Source organism: Triticum aestivum, chromosome 2B, assembly GCF_018294505.1.
Source record: "Triticum aestivum cultivar Chinese Spring chromosome 2B, IWGSC CS RefSeq v2.1, whole genome shotgun sequence".
NCBI classification, from domain to species: domain Eukaryota; kingdom Viridiplantae; phylum Streptophyta; class Magnoliopsida; order Poales; family Poaceae; genus Triticum; species Triticum aestivum.
The window spans coordinates 224,687,236-224,692,810 of record NC_057798.1 but is presented as its reverse complement, the minus strand read 5'-3'; positions in this window follow the sequence as shown (position 1 = coordinate 224,692,810).

The following is a 5,575-nucleotide window of genomic DNA, read 5'->3' as shown; positions in this document are numbered from 1 at the left end:
GGGCTTTTTAATAGTAGAATCCGCCAAGTGCAAATTAAAAGAACATTCATCCAAATTGGTAACACCTGGCACATCACATAGAGATTTTGGAATTGTGGAAACACTAGCACCCAAATCACATAAAGAATTGAATTCATAATTATAATCTTGACTTTAATGGTGGGTTCCAATTCATCATCTAATTTTCTAGGAATTGAAATCTCTAATTCTAACTTTTCTTCTAAAGCTTTCATCATCGCTTCTACAATATGTTTAGTAAAAGCTTTATTTTGTTCATAGGCATTGGGTGAATTTAGCATGGATTGCAACAAAGAAATGCACTCAATTAAAGAAAACTATCATAATTAAAATCTTTGTAGTCCAAGAGAGTGCGCACATCACTAGTTAAAGTTCTTACCTCTCCAAACCCACCTTTAGTAAATTTTCATCAAGAATTTCACCCTTTGAATTATGGAGACGCCTTCTAACTAAAGTTTACTCTTCTTCAGTCCCCTCATCATCAAGTTTAACATTCCTAAACAAGGAATCAATAGAGGAGACACCAATCATTTTAACCTCTTCATCATTACTACGAAAGAAACCGGGCGAAAACGCTTTTCTAAGAATTCTCGCTTAGCCCTCAACTTAGTGGTTCTTTCTTTACATTCATCCATAGAGACATATAAAGCTTTAATTTATTCATTAATATGAATCTTAGGTGGAATTTTTTTGTCTTGAGATTCTCCACATCATAAATAATTCTATCAATGCTCCTAAACATATCATCAATCTTACTCAACTTTTCTTCTATCATAGTGTTCAAAACTTTATGAGCATTAATAAATTCTTTAATATTACTTTCAAGATCAGAGAGCATTCTATTATTATTATTATTATTATTGTTATTATTATTATTGTTATTATTATTATTGTTATTATTATTATAATTATAAGAATTACTATAGGAATTGCATAATTATTAGAGGAGTTTCTAGGAAACGACCTATGATCAAAATTACCTCTATAACATTACTATTAAAATAGTTTCTGAGACAAAATTCACATCTACATGATCATTATTTTGCTCAATGGAAGTGGACAAAGGTACATCATTGGGATCAATAAGAGAATTTTTAGTAGCAACCAATTTCATAAGTGCCATCAACTTTATCACTTTTTATTAGTAGGAGCTCTTTAAGTACGCCATTGTGAATGATTTGCCATAATATTATCAAGCAATTTAGTAGCTTCACCGAATGTAACCTCCATGAAAGTACCACTTGCAGCGGAATCTAAAAGATTTCTAGAAACAAAATTCAATCCCGCATAAAATTTTTGTATGATCATCCATAGGTTTAAACCATGAGTAGGGCAATTCTTTATCATTAGTTTCATCCTTTCCCAAGATTGTGCAATATGTTCATGCTCAAGTTACTCGAGATTCATAATTTGATTTCTAAGGGAAATAATTTCCACGGGAGGAAAATATTTAGTAATAAGAGCATCTTTGCACTTGTACCAAGAATCAATACTATTTCATGGCAAAGATGAAAACCAATTTTTTACACGATCCCGCAAAGAGAACGTGAATAATTTTAATTTCACAATATCATTGCCCACATCCTTCTTCTTTTGCATATCACATAATTCTACGAAAGTGTTTAGATGGGACATGACATCCCCATTCGGACTACCGGAAATTGCTCTTTCATAATAAGATTCAACATAGCGGCATTAATATCATAAGACTCTGCACTAGCGACGGGAGGTGCAATCGGAGTACTAATAAAATCGTTATTATTAGTATTAGAGAAATCACACAATTTGGTATTTTCTTGAGACATTGTGACTACGCAAACAAGGTAAAAAGCAAGCAAAGAAGCAAAGAAAAAAGGCAAACAGAAAATATTTTGTATTTTTGTAAAAGCTTTTTAGATGTGGGGGGGATGAAAACGAGAGGCAAATAGCAAATAATAAATGCAAGGAGATGAAAGTTTATGCGTAGGTACTTGATAGTTGTTGATGATGTCTCCCAGGCAACGACTCCAGAAATTCTTCCTGCTACTTGTGAGTTGCATTGGGATTTCCTCAAAGAGTAGAGGATGATGCAGTACCATAGAGATAAGTATTTCCCTCGTTTATGAAACCAAGGTTATCAATCCAGTAGGAGAACCAAACAACACTATGTAAACAACACCTGCACTCAAACGGCAAATACTTGCAACCCAACGCGCAGAGGGGTTGTCAATCCCTCAATGGTTATGAGCAAGATTAAACGGTATAGTTTTTTATAGATAGATTGAACAAAAATACAAAATAAAATATATAGAAGAAAATTTCAGCAAGGTATTTTTGGTTTCAATATATGATAAAAGATAGACCCAGGGGCCATAGTTTTCAAAGAGGCTTCTCTCATAAAAATAGCATATGGTGGGTAGACAAATTACTGTTGGGCAATTGATAGAAAAGCAAATAATTATGACGATATCCAAGGAAATGATCATGTATATAGGCATCAAGTCTGAGACAAGTAGACCGAAACAATTCTGCATCTACTAAAATTACTCCACACATCGACCACTATCCAGGATGTATCTAGTGTATTAAGTTCATGGAAAAACGGAGTAATGCCTTAAGCAAGATGACATTATGTAGATAAGATAAACTCATGTATGAATAAATCCCATATTTTTACCCTTAATAGCAACGATACATACGTCTCATGTCCCTTTCTATCAATGGGATTAAGCATCGCAAGATCGAACCCATCACAAAGCACCTCTTCCCATGGCAAGATAAATCAATCTAGTTGGCCAAACCAAACCAATAAATCAGAGAAGAAATATGAGGCTACAAAAATCATGCATAAAAGAGTTTAGAGAAAACTCAAATAATCTTCATGGATAGATCTGATCATAAACTCACGATTCATTGGATCCCAACAAACACACCGCAAAAAGATGTTACATCAAATAGATCTCCAAGAACACTGAGGAGAACATTGTGTTGAAGATCAAAAAGAGAGAAGAAGCCATCTAGCTACTAACTATGGACCCGTAGGTCTATGGTAAACTACTCATGCATCATCGAAGGGCGGCAAGGATGATGTAGAGCCCCATTCGCGATCGAATCCCCCTCCGGCAGAGTACCGGAGAAGGCTTCCAGATGGGATCTCATGTTCTGGAACTTGCGAAGGCGGAAAAGGTATTTGGGGTGTCTCTCTGATGTCACGGGAATATTTGGGTATTTATAGAGGTGGAATTAGGATTTGACGTGCCATCAGGGGCCCACAAGCCTGGGGGCGCCCCCTGGGGTGCGCCCTAGGGCTTATCGCTCCCTCGTGGCTCCTCTGGCCTCCTCCCGAACCTTCTAGGGTCTCTTCTGGTCTAGAAAAATTAATCCAAAGTTTTTTCTTTGTTTGGACTTCGTTTGATATTGATTTTCTGAAAACCCCAAAACATGCAGAAAACGGCAACTGGCACAGGGCACTGAGTTAATAGGTTGGTCCCAAAAATGATGTATAATTGCATCTAATGACATATAAACCATCCAAAATTGATACTTTAATAGGATGGAACAATAAAAAATTATTACGTTGGAGGACAACTGCATACTTGTTGTTAGGGACAGTATTTCCTATACTTAACTAACTTCTGTGCGTAATCATTGTTTGACAAATCATTCTTTCAGCTTTTCGTTCTTGACGACTCTGTTTGATAGAGCCTAACCTTGAACTAGCTTTTTACAACACAAACCACTATCTTTACTTTCCTTTAGCAATAGTATCTACCGATCAATTCATAAGAATCAAGCGGGTGGATCCATCCCATCTATCATCAAGCAATAGACCTTTAACCATTGCAATATTATGTTCAACGTTAATTTGTTCAGATGGTCTAGGTGTTCTAATATTACTTCTATTAACCACAGTTGTAGCTTTAGCATGTTCCTTAGTCCTAACGGGAAAAGGAGGTTTCTCAGTATAAGCAGTAGGCACAACTGGATCGACATTGTAAACAGTTGTTCCATCTTTAACAATAATGGGTTCCTCAATTTTTTCTATAATAGGTGGATGATATTTAGACCACTTCTCCTTAGGGAGATCAACATGAGCAGCAAAAGATTCACCAAATATAGTTACTATTTCAGATTCAAGTCCATAGTTAGTACTAAACTTATGAAAAGGAATAGTTTCCATAAAATATTTGACACAATCAAACTCAAGATTTATACCTGACTCTTTATCTTTGTAGAGTTCCCAACCTTCGGTCTTTCGGTTAATTCTTTCCAAGAGATTCCACTTGAATTCAATAGTTTTCTTCATAAAAGAACTAGTAGAAGAAGAATCGAGCATGGATCGATCATTATGAGAAAGCCACGCATAAAAATTCTAAATAATAATAATTTCTCTTGAGAGCTCATGATTGGGGCATGTGTCCATCACGTACTTAAGCCTCCCCCAAGCTCAAGCGATACTTTCTCCTTCACGAGGACAATACACAGACACACACACCATGTTGAGACCTTTCCCTCCAAAGATAAAGGTAATACCTTCTTATTAACTCCATCCTCGGATAAACCTGCAAGCTTAAACAGTCCACAAATTTCATCTATATATATCAAGTGCATATTAGGATGTACCATTCCATCACCTATATATAAGGATTAGCTAGCAGTTTCTCTAACATACCCGAAGGAATCTCATAATCAATATTTTCAGTAGGTTCAGTAGGTTGAGGAGCAACTCTTATTGCTTCCGGTCAAGGTGAAGATACCCTGAACAAACCCCTCAATGGATTGTTTTCCATTGTGACAAGTGATAGTAAATTTCAGCACGTAATATCAATGTTTCCTTACCAAATTCCACTCACCAAGGCGCTTCACTCCTAGGCAACGGTGCCAGAAAAGAGTCTCGATGACCCACAAGTATAGGGGATCCATCTTAGTCCTTTTGATAAGCAAGAGTGTCGAAAGGAGCAAAAGGAAATGACAAGCGGTTTTCAGCAAGGTATTTTCTGCAAGCACTGAAATTATCGGTATAGATAGTTTGATAGTAAGATAATTCATAACAAGTGACAAATAGCAATAGTAACAAAGGTGCATCAAGGTAGACCAATCCTTTTTATAGCAAAGGATAGGCCAGAACTTTCTCTTATGGCAAGCAAAGTGTTCTTAAGGACACATGGGAATTCGACTAGTCACTTTCATCATGTTTGTTTGATTCATGTTCGCTACTTTGATAATTTGATATGTGGGTGGACCGGTGCTTGGGTGTTGTTCTTACTTGAACAAGCCTCCCACTTATTATTACCCCTTCTAGCAAGCATCCGCAACTACGAAAGAAGAATTAAGATAAATCTAACCATAGCATGAAACATATGGATCCAAATCATCCCCTTTCAAAATAGCACATAAACTAGGGTTTAAGCTTCTGCCATTCTAGCAACCCATCATCTAATTACTACTCCATAATGCCTTCCTTAGGCTCAAGTATGGTGAAGTTTCATGTAGTCGATGTTAACATGACACCACTGAAGGAAGCAACAACATACATATCATCAAAATGTCGAACGGATACCAAATTCACATGATTACT